Source organism: Saccopteryx leptura, chromosome 2 (genome assembly GCF_036850995.1).
Source record: "Saccopteryx leptura isolate mSacLep1 chromosome 2, mSacLep1_pri_phased_curated, whole genome shotgun sequence".
Taxonomy (NCBI): Eukaryota; Metazoa; Chordata; class Mammalia; order Chiroptera; family Emballonuridae; genus Saccopteryx; species Saccopteryx leptura.
Genome location: NC_089504.1, coordinates 326,584,428 through 326,601,562, shown reverse-complemented (window position 1 = coordinate 326,601,562; position 17,135 = coordinate 326,584,428). Strand labels below are relative to the sequence as shown.

Here is a 17,135-nt window from a genome sequence, read left to right as displayed (position 1 = left end):
AGAAGAAATGGATAAATTCCCTAGAACATACAACCTTCCTAAACTGAGTCATGAAGAAGCAGAAAGCCTAAACAGACCAATCAGCAGGGAGGAAATAGAAAAAACTATTAAAAACCTCCCCAAAAATAAAAGTCCAGGTCCAGATGGTTATACTAGTGAATTCTATCAAACATTCAAAGAAGACTTGGTTCCTATTCTACTCAAAGTCTTCCAAAAAATTGAAGAAGAAGCAATACTTCCAAACACATTTTTATGAGGCCAACATAACCCTCATACCAAAACCTGGCAAGGATGGCACAAAAAAAGAAAACTACAGACCAATATCTCTAATGAATACAGATGCTAAAATACTAAACAAAATACTGGCAAATCGAATACAACAACATATTAAAAAAATAATACATCATGATCAAGTGGGATTCATCCCAGAATCTCAAGGATGGTTCAACATACGTAAAACAGTTAACGTAATACATCATATCAACAAAACAAAGAACAAAAACCACATGATCTTATCAATAGATGCAGAAAAGGCTTTCGATAAAATACAACACAATTTTATGTTTAAGACTCTCAACAAAATGGGTATAGAAGGAAAATATCTCAACATAATAAAGGCCATATATGATAAACCATCAGCCAACATCATATTAAATGGCATAAAACTGAGGACTTTCCACCTTAAATCAGGAACACGACAGGGGTGTCCACTCTCTCCACTCTTATTTAACGTGGTGCTAGAAGTTCTGGCCAGAGCAATCAGACAAGACAAAGAAATAAAAGGCATCCATATCGGAAAAGAAGAAGTAAAGGTATCACTTTTTGCTGATGATATGATCCTATACATCGAAAACCCAAAGGACTCCACAAAAAGATTACTAGAAACAATAAACCAATACAGTAAGGTCGCAGGATACAAAATTAACATACAGAAGTCCATAGCCTTTCTATATGCCAACAGTGAAATATTAGAAAACGAACTCAAAAAAATAATCCCCTTCACGTTTGCAACAAAAAAAATAAAATACCTAGGAATAAACATAACAAAGAATGTAAAGGACCTATATAAAGAAAACTACAAGGCATTGCTAAGAGAAATAGAAAAAGACACAATGAGATGGAAAAATATTCCTTGTTCTTGGATAGGAAGAATAAATATAATTAAAATGGCCATATTACCCAAAGTAATATATAAATTTAATGCAATTCCCATCAAAATTCCTATGAGATTTTTTAAAGAAATGGAACAAAAAATCATCAGATTTATATGTAACTATAAAAAACCCCGAATAGCCAAAGCAATCCTAAGGAAAAAGAATGAAGCTGGGGGCATTACAATACCTGACTTTAAACTATATTATAGGGCCATAATAATCAAAACTGCATGGTATTGGCAGAAAAATAGACACTCAGACCAATGGAACAGAATAGAAAGCCCAGAAATAAAACCACATATATATTGTCAAATAATCTTTGATAAAGGGGCCAACAACACAAAATGGAGAAAAGAAAGCCTCTTCAACAAATGGTGTTGGGAAAACTGGAAAGCCACATGCAAAAGAATGAAACTCGACTACAGCCTGTCCCCGTGTACTAAAATTAATTCAAAATGGATCAAAGACCTAAATATAAGATCTGAAACAATAAAGTACATAGAAGAAGACATAGGTACTAAACTCATGGATCTGGGTTTTAAAGAACATTTTATGAACTTGACTCCAATGGCAAGAGAAGTGAAGGCAAAGATAAATGAATGGGACTACATCAGAATTAAAAGTTTTTGCTCAGCAAGAGAAACTGATATCAAAATAAACAGACAGCCAACTAAATGGGAACTGATATTTTCAAACGACAGCTCAGATAAGGGCCTAATATCCAAAATTTACAAAGAACTCATAAAACTCAACAACAAACAAACAATCCAATAAAAAAATGGGAAGAGGACATGAACAGACACTTCTCCCAGGAAGAAATACAAATGGCCAACAGATATATGAAAAGATGCTCAGCTTCATTAGTTATTAGAGAAATGCAAATCAAAACTACAATGAGATACCACCTCACCCCTGTTAGATTAGCTATTATCAACAAGTCGGGTAATAACAAATGTTGGAGAGGCTGTGGAGAAAAAGGAACCCTCATACACTGTTGGTGGGAATGTAAAGTAGTACAACCACTATGGAGGAAAGTATAGTGGTTCCTCAAAAAACTGCAAATAGAACTACCTTATGACCCAGCAATCCCTCTACTGGGTATATACCCCAAAACCTCAGAATCATTGATACGTAAAGACACATGTAGCCCCATGTTCATAGCAGCATTGTTCACAGTGGCCAAGACATGGAAACAACCAAAAAGCCCTTCAATAGAGGATTGGATAAAGAAGATGTGGCACATATACACTATGGAATACTACTCAGCCATAAGAAATGATGACATTAGATCATTTATAGCAAAATGGTGGGACCTTGATAACATTATACTGAGTGAAATAAGTAAATCAGAAAAAAACAAGAACTACATGATTCCATACATTGGTGGAACATAAAAACGAGACTAAGAGACATGGACAAGAGTGTGGTGGTTACCAGGGGTGGGGGGAGGGAGGACGCAGGAGGGAGGGAGGGAGAGATTTAGGGGGAGGGGGAGGGGCACAGAGAAAACTAGATAGAGGGTGACGGAGGACAATCTGACTCTGGGCGAGGGGTATGCAACATAATTTAATGACAAGATAACCTAGACATGTTTTTCTTTGAATATATGTACCCTGAATTATTAATGTCATCCCATTAACATTAATAAAAATTTATAAAAAAAAAATATATATATATATATAATCAAAATGGCCATATTACCCAAAACAATATACAAATTTAATGCAATTCCCATCAAAATTCCAGTGATATTTTTTAAAGAAATGGAACAAAATAATCATCAGATTTATATGAAACTTTAAAAAACCCCGAATAGCCAAAGCAATCCTAAAGAAAAAGAACGAAGCTGGGGGCATTACAATACCTGACTTCAAACTATATTATAGAGCCACGACAATCAAAACAGCATGGTATTGGCAGAAAAATAGACACTCAGACCAATGGAACAGAATAGAAAGTCCAGAAATAAAACCACATATATATGGTCAAATAATTTTTGATAAAGGGGCCAACAACACACAATGGAGAAAAGAAAGCCTCTTCAACAAATGGTGCTGGGAAAACTGGAAAGCTACATGCAAAAGAATGAAACTCGACTATAGTTTGTCCCCTTGTACTAAAATTAATTCAAAATGGATCAAGGCCCTGGCCGGTTGGCTCAGCAGTAGAGCATCGGCCTAGCGTGCGGAGGACCTGGGTTCGATTCCCGGCCAGGGCACACAGGAGAAGCGCCCATTTGCTTCTCCACCCCTCTGCCGCGCCTTCCTCTCTGTCTCTCTCTTCCCCTCCCGCAGCCAAGGCTCCATCGGAGCAAAGATGGCCCGGGCGCTGGGGATGCCTTTGTGGCCTCTGCCCCAGGCACTAGAGTGGCTCTGGTCGCAACATGGCGACGCCCAGCATGGGCAGAGCATCACCCCCTGGTGGGCAGAGCGTCGCCCCATGGTGGGCGTGCCGGGTGGATCCCGGTCGTTCACATGCGGGAGTCTGTCTGACTGTCTCTCCCTGTTTCCCGCTTCAGAAAAATGCAAAAAAAAAAAAAAAAAAGGCCTGACCTGTGGTGGCGCAGTGGATAAAGCGTCGACCTGAAAATGCTGAGGTCGCCGGTTCGAAACCCTGGGCTTGCCTGGTCAAGGCACATATAGGAGTTGATGCTTCCAGCTCCTACCCCCCTGTCTCTTTCTCTCTCCTCTCTAAAATGAAAACAAACAAACAAACAAACAAACAAAAAACCAAAATGGATCAAAGACCTAAATATAAGACCTGAAACAATAAAGTACATAGAAGAAGACATAGGTTCTAAACTCATGGACCTTGGTTTTAAAGAGCATTTTATGAATTTGACTCCAAAGGCAAGAGAAGTAAAGGCAAAAATTAATGAATGGGACTACATCAGACTAAGAAGTTTTTGCTCAGCAAGAGAAACTGACAGCAAAATAAACAGACAGCCAACTAAATGGGAAATGATATTTTCAAACAACAGCTCAGATAAGGGCCTAATATCCAAAATATATAAAAAAACTCATAAAACTCAACAATAAACAAACAAACAATCCAATAAAAAAATGGGAAGAGGACATGAACAGACACTTCTCCCAGGAAGAAATACAAATGGCCAACAGATATATGAAAAGATGCTCATCTTCATTAGTTATTAGAGAAATGCAAATTAAAACTGCAATGAGATACCACCTCACACCTGTTAGATTAGCTATTATTAACAAGACAGGTAATAGCAAATGTTGGAGAGGCTGTGGAGAAAAAGGAATCCTCATTCACTGTTGGTGGGAATGTAAAGTAATACAACCATTATGGAAGAAAATATGGTGGTTCCTCAAAAAACTGAAAATAGAACTACCTTATGACCCAGCAATCCTTCTACTGGGTATATACCCCAAAAACTCAGAGACATTGATACATAAAGACACATGCAGCCCCATGTTCATTGCAGCATTGTTCACAGTGGCCAAGACATGGAAACAACCAAAAAGCCCTTCAATAGATGACTGGATAAAGAAGATGTGGCACATATACACTATGGAATACTACTCAGCCATAAGAAATGATGACATCGGATCATTTACAGCAAAATGGTGGGATCTTGATAACATTATACGGAGTGAAATAAGTAAATCAGAAAAAAAACAAGAACTGCATTATTCCATACGTAGGTGGGACATAAAAGTGAAACTAAGAGACATTGATAAGAGTGTGGTGGTTATGGGGGGAGGGGGGAGAGGGAGAGGGAAAGGGGGAGGGGGAGGGGTACAAAGAAACCTAGATAGAAGGTGACAGAGGACAATCTGACTTTGGGTGATGGGTATGCAACATTAGTGAACGACAAGATAACCTGGACTTGTTATCTTTGAATATATGTATCCTGATTTATTGATGTTGCCCCATTAAAAATAAAATTATTTTTAAAAAAAAGATATACCTTATAACGGAGGAAATAACAACACACATCAGTGACGTGAGGCAATTGTCCAGTTAGTGAGGATAGAGTGGATTTCTGTGCCAGACTCAAGCACCTCCCTCATGAAGGATTTTTAAAAGTCTGAAATCTAAAAGGTCTGAACGCAATTCTATTGTGTTTTCAGAACTGCTATTAATGGGCAAGACCGTGTGCTGACCATTAGGCAACCCCACCTAGTGAAGCCCAGTCCCTGCCCCTTATGAGCCCCAAAGTAATGGAATATGAGTCCTTAGAACAGCTCTGTCAATTAGGTAACATGAAATAGAAGCTCAGAGAGGGTAAGAAATTGGCCCCAAGTCACACAGCCCCATGTGGAAGAATGAAGACTAGAGCTCAGATCTTTGCCTATTTGCCCACTGTTCTTTAGCCCACCCACGGATGTGAGCTTCAGTCTGATCCCCAGCCGTCTTTCAGGCAGGATAGTACAGTGGTTAAAAAAGCTGAGCTCTGGAAGTCGCAGTTTTTTCGGACATTAGGTAGGCCCATTGTGATCATTCCCTGTTTTGGTGGGCAGGAATGTCAATGGATTCATCAAGGCAGTTGAAAACATCTCCTGCTCTCTCCATGGAGACATGGGGACAAGATATTGTCCTAGTTGGGAAGATTCCTACAATCTGCTCCTCATCCCACCCCCTTCACCTGGCAAACTCACTGGGTATGTCCAGAGAGTGTCATTTAAAGGTGACTCAGGATCAACGTGGAGGAAGGTCTTTATTCACTTGCATGGGCTTTCTCTGCTCTCAGCATTGTCCTCATTATCGTTCATTCATTCCTTCAGTCGCTATATATACATCAAGCACCTGCTATGTCCCAGACTTAACCAGATGGTGGGAATATCATGGAGAGCAAAACAGACATGGTCCCTGACTTTGTGGTGTTTACAGCCTGGTGGGGAAGACAGACAACTCAGGAAACAATAACCATTCAGGGTGTCAAGTGCCATGACTGGAAGGCAAGGTCTCATGGGAGCAGTGGACTGGGAGCCCAGCCTGGGGGCTGAGGGGGAAGGGTGGCACCTATACTGAATGATGAGGTATCCAGGTGAAGGGGTGGGGCAGGGACAGATGCTAGCCGAAGAGAACAATATGTAGAAAAGCCCACAAGTCAGAGAGAACCATGGATCCTGCAAATAGACCAGTAGCGCTAGAACATGGACATGAGGCGGGGAGATAGAGGGTTGCTGCTGAGCCATGGGACCGGAGGAGGGAATAGAGACCAAGTCATGAAGTGCCCGGTATCCAGGCTCTGTCCTGAAATCTGTGGTGACCCAATGACGAACTCTGAGCAGAGTGGCCACGGTCAGGTCTGCCTTTCAGGAGAATTCCCTGGTTGCTGTTGGAGAATGGGTTGAAAGAACACACCTGGAGCCAGAGAGCCGAGGTAGGAGGCCAGGTAACAGTCCAAGCAAGAGAAGGTGTCGGTTTGGGCTGGGGATAGAGAGAAATAAACAAGCTCAAGAGGCAACAAAGTAAAATTGACATGCCTTGGTGACAGAAGAGGGTGCTGCTGTGACTGAGGAGAGGTCCTGGCCAGTAACAGACCACAGTTCGCAGTACTTAGGGCAGAGGTCAGAACCAAATGGTGGTGCATCTGAGTGAGTCTGAGGAGGGAGAAGCAGGAAAAGATCCAAACTAGGTCATCAAGGGGCCTAGGATGTGCTGAGGAAGGAAGCCAGGTAGGGTCAGGGCACCAAAAAAGTGAGCTTCTGGGGAAGTGAGCCAAGTGGAGGTGGGACAAGGAGCACACTCCCAGCTGTGTGCTGGGATCCCGCTGCCCTTTACTGTGGGTTAGGTCCAGTGCAGGAAGGATAGCACTGAAGCGCAGCAGAAGTGAAGGCCCACATCACAAGGTCGGAGCGCAATGCCTGCTCAACAGCTAGACAGCAGGCTGGAAGTGTCAGGTTCTCAGCTGCTCCTGTGAGCAGTCTGGGTGTCTCCGTCTGGCTGTAAGGTCTGGGTGAGCTGTCAGCTGCAAGCGACTGCCAAGGAAGCAATTTGCCTTCTGTGACTACATTAATAGAAGCTTAGTGTCCCGATCAATGTGGCTGAGAGTTCCGTGCAATTGGCACTTGTCAAGCTGTATCTGGAACCTGGGTGCTGCGAGGAGCCTTCTCTGGGGGTTCCCCAAACCCAGGTCCAAAGAGCTTACACTTCCCCTTTGGATGACAGTGACCCCACCTCCTTGGCTACAGGACTTGGCCCCCCAGGAGATGACCCACCCCCAGCAGAATTGGCTGGGAGGCTCTGAAATAAGCAGGGGTGCCAGTCCAGTATTGCCAGATCACCTCACTTTTTAAGATAAGTCAGAACTTCAGGCTTAACATGAAACCTAATGATGATTAAAGGTTGGTCTAAATGTGCTAAAAAAAAAAAAAAAAAAAAAGAATGACATGTCAAATGTGTGTACGGACTGAATCAAGCCCACAACCCCAGTCTGTGACTTCGATCTAAACCATGACCTCTGTGGTAGTTGATTTTATGTGTCACCTTAACAGGCCACAGGTGCCCAGATTAAACATTATTTCTAGGCCCTGGCTGGTTGGCTCAGTGGTAGAGCATCAGCCCAGCGTGTGGAAGTCCTGGGTTGATTCCCAGTCAGGGCACACAGGAGATGCACCCATCTGCTTCTCCACTCTTCCCCCTCTCCTTCCTCTCTCTCTCTCTCCTCCTCCCGCAGCCAAGGCTCCATTGGAGCAAAGTTGGCCCAGGCACTGAGGATGGCTCCACGGCCTCCACTTCAGTTGCTAGAATGACTCCAGCCACAATGGAGCAACTCCCCAGATGGGCAGAGCATCACCTCATGGTGGGCATGCCGGGTGGATCCCGGTCGGGTGCATGCAAGAGTCTGACTGCCTCCCTGCTTCTAACTTCAGAAAGATACAAAAAAAAAAAAAAAAAAAAAAAAAAAAAAAACCCAAAAAACATTATTTCTGGGTGTGTCTGTGAGGGTGCTCTGGATGAGATGAGCTTTTGAATCGGTGGACTCAGTAAAGCAGATTGCCCTCCCCAGTGTGGGTGGGCCTCATCCAATCCATTGAGGGCCTGAATAGAACAAAAGGCAGAGAAAGAGGCAATTACCCCTTTTTCCTGACTCACTGCTTGAACTGGGATATTTTATCTCATCTTCTTTGGCCTTAGACCAGGGGTCGGGAACCTATGGCTCGTGAGCCAGATGAGGCTCTTTTTATGGCTGCATCTGGCTTGCAGACAAATCTTTAATAAAAATAATAACATCAAAAATAATAAAATATTCTCATGTATTACAATCCATTCATTTCCTACCGCTCATGGTCATGGTTGCAGGTGGCTGGAGCCAATCACAGCTGTCCTCCAGGACAACACCAAATTTTTATTGGATAATGCCTAATGTACACGGGTTGTTGTATGGCTCTCACAGAATTACACTTTAAAATACGTGGCATTCATGGCTCTCTCAGCCAAAAAGTTTCCCTACCCCTGCCTTAGACTGAGGTTTACACCATCAGCTCCCCTGGTTCTCAGGCCTTCACACGCAGACTGGAACAACACCACTTGCTTTCCTGGGTCTCCAGCCTGCACACAGCAGATCAGGGGACTTGTCAGCCTTCATAATCGCATAAGCCAATTCCATGGCAAAGAAATAAACACATAAATAAATAAATAGGCTGAAATTAAGGTTTCAGCAGAGCTGAGTTCCTTCTAAAGTTTTTGGAGGAGAATCTGTTCTCTTGACTTTTTTACCTTCTAGAAGCTGCTTGCATACTTTGGTTCATGGCCCCCTTCTTCCATCGTCATAGTGCATGTCTCAAGCTTCTGGCTCCCTCATTATAGCTCCTGACTCTCACCATCCTGTCCCCCTCTTACAGTGACCCTTATAATTACATCTGGCCTTACATTTGCCACGTAAGAAAACAGATTCCCATTCCAGGGATTAAGATGTAGATATCTCTGGTGAGGGGGGTCATTATTCTGTTCACCACACTTCTCATCCTTCAATCTGAAGGACTGTCCACCCCAAAATGCTCATTATTTGTCTATCTTGGTGGGTGAGCCTGGCCACTGAATCCTGGTGAGCTGTGATGGCAACAGGCTGACAGACAGGTGGAAAGACATGGGCAGAGGTTCAGATCTAGAGCCAGAGCGGAAAGACAGCGCAGCACAAACGCCTAAGTGCGTGTGCGGGTGTCCATGTGCGGGTGCGTGTGTGCATGAGCCGATGTGTGCATGTACATGTGTGGTTGTGTGTGTGTCACAGCAGGAGAGGCAGGGAATCCTGGTCCACAAGCAGGTTCTCTCCCCCTTCTGCTCACTGTCCCATGTGTACTGCTGCCTAAGCACCTTACTCTGAGTCCACTCTCTGAAATATCAGGTCAGCGTCTTTCCCCACTCCCAAGTCACTTACCAAATTTGATCAGCTGTGGACAGAGCCCATTAAACAAATGCATCTCCCAGTCTTGATTTACTGGAAGAAAATAAGAGATGTTTTCCTTTCTGGGAAGGTATCTTTCTCTGTGTGCTAACATGCTGACTGCCTCCTGCAAGGTTTCTGAGTAACCCATCTCAGTCAGGCTACCCAGAGTCGTAGAATTAGAGCATAAGCACCGAGAAGAGGCTGGTGGTCCACTCAGCCTGGAGACGGCCAAGGATTTGAATAGGCAATGCTACCCAGCAGGAGATGAATGGTCACCAAAAGCCTGTATCTTAGCTCTAAGGAACCAAGGATCAGGGGATGCTCAGAAGTTGAGACTGTCTGGGGCATGAAAATTGACATCAGTAGGTGACAGGACTTTGGGTGCTGCCCACCTCATCCCAGACCCAAGCAGGGCCTCTCTCTCTAGACAAAGCTGGTAAGAGTTCCTTTGAGGCTAGAACACAGCAGCTCAGTCCCAGGCTTCCTGGTCAGTTTTGAGTGGACAGAGAACATGACACTGGAATAGGGAAACCAGTGTGGCTTTGGGGACATGGCAGTCTCCCCTCTGGGCCACTGCTGCCTCCCTGGTAAACAAATGAAATCTCTAGCCTTCCCCAAGGTTGGCCAACTTCACAAAGCCAACTCTATCCCTGACTTCTGCAACACTGATGTCTGGAAGGCAGTCACAGTCTCTGAGGGTGTTATGACAGGTGAGTTCCTGGCTCTTTTCCACCATAAAGGACTCAGGCAAATCAGTGACTGCACAGAATTACTGAGTGAGTCAGAGAAAAAGATTCAAGGTTAAGCTGCCAGAAGGAACATCTGAAACCTCGTCACAGAACTGGCCTGAAGGGGAGCCTGTGGCTGATACTGCCGAGCGCTGATTGACAGGCTGTCAGGGAGCCGGTGCTGACGGTTAAGTCAGGAAACTTCCCCTGGTCACTGCGCCAGCACGCAGCACAGCCTTGGAGCCCTGTGAATATAAGTTGAAATCTTGTCTCCACCATTCTCGTTACCTTGTACAAGTCAGTTCACCTTTCCTCAGTCTCCTCTTCTGTAAAATGAGAATGATTAAAACCCACTTCGTCAGGGTGTTGTGAAGTTAAAGGACCAGGAGCAAAACAGGTCTTCAGCACATGTAACTTTGCTTCTTCTCCCTGAGCCTATGGGCACCAATATGGGTCGGGGGCCGAGGATGGGTCACTGCCCCTGAGAAGAGGCAACCATCAAGGGCAAGGGTGGGGGTTCAGCTTGCAGAAGGAAATGGGGCCATATGTTGACTGAAAGAGGTAAGGCTGGGAATGGTCCCAGTTGCGAGATATGCACACATGGCCGTTGCGTGCGGCGGAGAGGGAAGGGCTGGGGTTCCAGCTGAAGTCTGAGGTCTGAGTCTGGTTAGTATAACTCAGTCCCAACATCAGGGTCTGATAAGATGGCAGCAGGACCAATACTGAGCCCAGAGGGGGAGGCTGGAACTGCAGGACACCTCCAGCCTCAGGTCAGGCTTGGTCCTGGCACCTGGGCTCCAACCAAGCCTTCTGGGTCTGACAGTCCCACTGGGGGGAGAGAAGGGTCTCCCAAGGTGGCCGTGGAGGATGACAGGGCTGCTGGGAGCAGGGCAGAGGCTAGGCACCATGTCTTACATCAGCCCACGATGGATGGGAACGCAAGTTGTTTTCAGACTGGGCCACATTCATTATCACCTAGTCCTACTCCCCAAGAAGCTATTACTGAGGCCCTACCTGACTCCAAGAAAAGATGATCTTGCTCATGGCCAGTGAAAGAAGTCAGGCTGCCTTTTAGCTCCCGTGCAAGTGTGCATCGCGACGCCTCTCTTGACAACCGCACTCTGAGGGTCCTCTCCATCACAGCGGCCTGTCTTCCCTGCCAGTCAATGGATGGCAGGTCTGATGGATAAGACATCACCAAGTAGATGCACCAAATAGCATCCCATTCCTAATCCTTAGTGGACCTCATGAGCTAGAGGCTGCCTTAAAGAAAAAAAATCACCAATACAGCCACTGGGAGGCTGTGAATGCTGAGCTTGTACCACTCTGCCCAACTCCAAGCCCCGCCCTTGCAAGGGCAGCCTTGCCTCTGGGCCTGGGACTCAGGAACATCAGAACCATTGCCCTTATATAGACACTATATAGCCATAGCCCTGTGAGCTTACAAAGTACTCTGTTTTCAATACTATTAATATTAAATCCCCACAGCACCCTGATAAGTAGCCAGAGCACGAATGAGACAGCTAAAGCTCAGAGAGGCTAGGTGACTTGCACAAGGACACAGAGCTAGTGGCAACAGTGAAATGAAGACCCCGGTCTTCCATCCTCAAGGAATGGGCTTTTTCTTCTCGGCCTCAACTGCACCTTGCAAAGAGTGAGCTCCCTGTCAGACGAGCAAGCTGACTCTGCAGGGGCCTTCTCAGGAGGTTTCATCTAGGAGACTTCCCAAAGTCCTGGGTCACACCACTTAAAGATTTGTTATGAGTTCTCTTCAAAAAAATGATCATGCTCGGGTTTTGGGGCAACATCAGCTGCACACTTACACACATGAGTTATTTCTCTTTCCTCACCACAAGAGAGCAAGGTCACCAGAAATCAGGCAAAGGTCACTTTCAGTTCTCCATCAACAGAAGCAACAGAAAGAGCCAAGCCTTCAAGTTCTGGTTCAGCTGCCTTGGTCATGCGGCTTTGGGTGAAGTGGCTCAGCTTCCTGACCTCCATTAGTCATCTTTAAAATGGGAATGATGCTATCACCACCGCTACTTCCATCTCAGCATACCTCAAGACCTTGTTGCAGACCTGGCCATGTTAGATCCTCAACTTCCCCTCCCAGGCCCTCCTGGAAAAGAGAAGGCCTACTCCAGGTCCTCTTCCTGGCCTTCCTGATCCACAGCCCTCCAGTTCCCAGTCTCCGCTCAAACCTAATTTACCCAGAGCCAAGACATGCCACGGGCCAGCGTGGCTCCTCATAACTGTGCGGAATTAAGGAAACATACTCATTAAGAAAAATTGGGACTGGGAGGACTCTTCAAATGCTGATAGCAATATCTGAGAGCTCCATAGTCCCAGTTTGCTTTATTATATAGCCATATGCAAATCAAGGAAGTCCTTGTTACAGTTACACATCTGAGGCTAAAGCAGGAACTCTTCCCAAGGCAAAAATAGGATGCATTAGTGAAATCTACCAACATCTGAAAACAAACAGAGTCAGAGAAAGGGCATGTAAAGTGCTTCCAGCAACCCAAGGAAGCAAGTGAAAGTGGGTGCAAATACTCAGCATCACAGCCAATATGGAGGTGAAGGGGGGAAAACTTAGCCTTTTGCTAAGCCTTGAATTTACAAAGGCTTTTTTGCCATTTATGGTCTACAACAAAGACGAAACTCAGGTCAATGGAATAATCAACCCAAGCAATTGTCTGACCAAATTGACTTGTCAGTCACCCCCCACTTTTCTCCCCTTTCCCTCCCTCCTCTTCCCCCCCTTTCCCTCCCTCCTCTTCCCCCCCTTTCCCCTTTTCCCCTTTTCCCTCCCTTCCCCCTTCCCCCCCTTTCCCTCCCTTCCCCCTTTTCCTCCCTTCCCCCTTTTCCCCCCCTTTCCCTCCCTCCTCTTCCCCTCCTTTCCCCCCTTTTTCTCCCTCCTCTTCCCCCCTTTTCCCCCTTTCCCTCCCTTCCCCCTTTTCCCCCCTTTCCCTCCCTTCCCCCTTTTCCCCCCTTTCCCTCCCTTCCTCCTCTTCCCCCCTTTCCCTCCCTTCCCCCTTTCCCTCCTCTTCCCCCCCTTTCCCCCCCTTTCTCTCCCTCCTCTTCCCCCCTTTCCCCCCTTTCCCTCCCTTCCCCTCATCCCTTCCCTCCTCCCCGTCTGAAGAATCCCCCATGTATGCCGTGGGCTTAATAAAACTCCTCAAAATTTATTCTCCCCTTTTCCCTCCCTCCTTCTCTGCCCCCCTTTCCCCCTTCCCTCTCCCCTTCTCCTCCCCTTCCTCCCCCCCCCCCTTCTTCTTTCCAAGGTAATCACAGGTTTAGCTTTCACATTCATTTTTAGGTGGGGAAAACAAGCCCCAGAAAGGTTGAGAACCAAAAAGTACTTTTTGCTTTTTTCCCTGCACTGGTCTGCAAACCCCAGAGGGCGAGCCACGTGCTCACTCAACTTGTGCCTCCCCCGCGCTGTTTATCCTGCAGCGCGTCTCCCTGGCGCCTGACCGACCAACACCCCCGCATACCTGCACCTGCGTCTGCCTGACCGACAAACACCCCCCCGCCCCGCCCCCGTGTACTTGCACATGCTCGCTGGTAGGCAGCACCGTGGATTCACTTGCAAAGCCAGCTGCCAGAGACCCCGCGTCCTAACAGTCGGCTTGAGAAAGTTGATCAAGTAGACGGGGGCCGCGGGGTCTCGCTTACCCTCCAGCCCCCGAATCCCCCCAACCCTCGCTCCGGGGGAACTTCAGCTCCACGGGTGTTGGCCGTGAAGACGCGCCACGCTCTCCCCAGTCTGAGCCGCACAGGGCGCAGGGCGGAATCAGCGCCCGCACCCCCGTGCGGGAAGGGAGGGAAAAGGGGGAAGGGAGGGAAGGGGGAAAAGGGGGAAGGGAGGGAAAGGGGGAAAAGGGGGGAAAGAGGGGAAGAGGAGGGAGGGAAAGGGGGGAAGAGGAGGGAGGGAAAGGGGGGGAAGAGGAGGGAGGGAAGGGGGGGAAAAGGGGGAAGGGAGGGAAAGGGGGAAAAGGGGGGAAGAGGAGGGAGGGAAAGGGGGAAAAGGGGGAAGGGAGGGAAGGGGGGGAAGAGGAGGGAGGGAAAGGGGGAAAAGGAGGGAAGAAGAGGGAGGGAAAGGGGGAAAAGGGGGAAGGGGGGGAAGAGGAGGGAGGGAAAGGGGAGAAAAGCAAGCAGAAGCGCACCTTCAGGATTTAGAACTCAACGGCGACCAAAAAGCGGATATGAAACCGGGGCGGACGTGGGAGCTGGCTCAGCAGGAGCGGTCGCGGCAGCGGCACAGGGAGCCGCGGGGCTGGCGGACCTCCGGGGGGGGCCTGGGCGAGAATCCGCCCGCGGTCACAGCAGTCCGGCGTGAGGCTACAGCGGGGGCCGGCCATGGCCTGCCGGGGTTGCGGCTGCAGCTGCGGCCCGGGCCACCTGAACGAGGACAACGCGCTCATCGTGTTTTACCTGCTGGGCGGCGCCGCCGTCTTCTCCGCGCTGGAGCTGGCGCACGAGCGCCAGGCCAAGGAGCGCCTGGCCGACTTCAGCCGCCGCCACAACCTGAGCTGCGAGGAGCTGCGCGGCTTCTTTCGCCACTGAGGAGGCCACCGAGGCCGGCATCGCGTGGACAACACCCGGTCGCGCTAGGACTTCACCGGCGCTTTCTACTTCGAGGGCGCCGTTGTGTCCACCATAGGTACGTGACCCGCACGGGACAGTGGAGGGGCAGGAGGACCCAGTCCTAGTAATTTTTAGGGAAAGGAGTTTAAAAGGAGTTAATTTATTGTCAGGTCTGATTCACAGGGCTTCTAGCACATGCAGCGAATGCTTGGTGGAAGTCTGGCCTAGGCTAAGGAGGGGTGTGGGCACATATGCAGTGGGCTGAGGTGTCCAGCTGTGCTGGTCAATCAGTCTCTTGTTCCTGCTTTTTCATCAGAGCCTGGGATGGGTGTATTGGACTGGTGGGGAAGCTCCCACACAGAACTTAACTGAAGAGAGGGTTTTGGTTGGCCACTGTTAGAACTGATCCTTCTGTCCTAATTTTTAAGCTGTATAAGTGAAGCAGGAAGTTTTGTATATTTCTCGGGAATCATTTATATGTTGTAACAATGCATATGTTTGCATTATAATTTTCTTTTTTTAATTTTTGTGTTCTACATAGATTTTAGTGTCTGCCCCGATTGATTCTCCCTGCCCCCGTATTCCCCTCAACATCTATTTTTTGCCCCCCTCTCATAGCGCTATCCCCCCTTCCCTTCAGGTTGATCCCATACCCGTAATCTCCCCCCTTTCCCTCTGTTCTCCTTTTCCTCTGGTCCCTTTGATACCTCCCCTGTCTTAATTCAGCTCCTCAGTTCACATTGTTCATTGGATTCCTCAAATGAGTGAGGTCATATGATATTTTACTTTTTCTGCCTGGGTTATTCACTTAACATAGTTTCCAGGTCCATCCAATGTTGTTGTGAAAAGGTAAGATTTTCTTCTGTTTCCAGATCCTACGCTATTGTGAACAATGCTGCCATAAACATGAGGGTACATTTCTCCTTTTGGAACAGTGCTATGGTGTTCTTAGTGTATATTCCTAAAAGTGGGATAGCTGGGTCAAAAGGCAGTTGGATTTTCAGTTTTCTGAGGAATCTCCATACTGTTTTCCACAGTGGCTGCACCAGTCTGCATTCCTACCAGCAGTGCAGGAGGGTTCCCTTTTCTCCACATCCTCACCAGCACTTATTCTGTGTTGTTTTGTTGATGAGCGCCATTCTGACTGGTGTGAGGTTGATAGCTCATTGTGGTTCAATTTGCATTCTCTAATGATTAGTGATGTTTAGCATTTTTTTCATATGCCTAATTGGCCATCTGTATGTCCTTTTTGGAGAAGTGTCTATTCATCTTTTGCCCATTTTTTGATTGGATTGTCTTCCTGGTATTGAGTTTTACAAGTTCTTTATAAATTTTGGATTTAACCCCTTATCAGACTATTGTCAAATATGTTATCCCATTGTGTGGTTTGTCTTTTTATTCTGTTCTTACTGTCTTTAGCTGTGCAAAAGCTTTTTAGTTTGATATAGTCTCATTTGTTTATCCTGTCTTTTATTTCACTTGCCCGTGGAGATAAATCAGCAAATATATTGGTGCGAGAGATGTCGGAGAACTTACTGCCTATGTTTTCTTCTAAGATGCTTATGGTTTCATGGCTTACATTTAAGTCTTTTTCCATTTTGAGCTTATTTTTTTTGTGAATGGTGTAAGTTGGTGGTCTAGTTTCATTTTTTTTGCAGGTAGCTGTCCAATTTTCCAACACCATTTGTTGAAACAGGCTGTCTCTACTCCATTGTATTTCCTTTTCTCTTTTGTCAAATATCAGTTTGTCCATAAAGCTGTGGTTTATTTCTGGGTTCTCTGTCCCTGTTCCATTGATCTATATGCCTGTTCTTATGCCAGTACCAAACTGTTTTGAATACAGTGGCTTTGTAGTATAACTTGGTATCAGGAAGTGTGATGCCTCCCACTTTATTCTTCCTTTTCAAGATTGCTGAGGCTATTCGTGTTCTTTTTTGGTTCCGTATAAATTTTTGGAATATGTGTTTTATATCTTTGAAGTACATCATTGGTATTTTAGTTGGTATTGCATTGAATTTATAAATTGCTTTGGGTAATATAGACATTTTAATTATGTTTATTCTAACTAATCTTGAGCATGGTAAATGCTTCCACTTGTTTGTATCTTTCTTTATTTCTTTTATCAATGTTTTATAATTTTCCGAGTACAAGTCTTTAATCTTCTTCGTTAAATTTACTCCTAGGTATTTTATTTTTTTGGTCGCAATAGTAAAGGGGATTATTTCCTTTCTTTTTTAAAAAAATTTTTTATTTTATTTATTTTAGAGAGGAGAGAGAAAGGAAGAGAGAGAGACAGAGAGA

At 46.2% G+C, this 17,135-nt stretch overlaps 1 pseudogene; it reads right to left on the bottom strand.

Annotated features, from left to right (window-relative positions):
• Positions 1–17,135, bottom strand: part of LOC136391537 (C-C motif chemokine 4-like) — a 151,560-nt pseudogene that overhangs the window by 31,539 nt on the left and 102,886 nt on the right.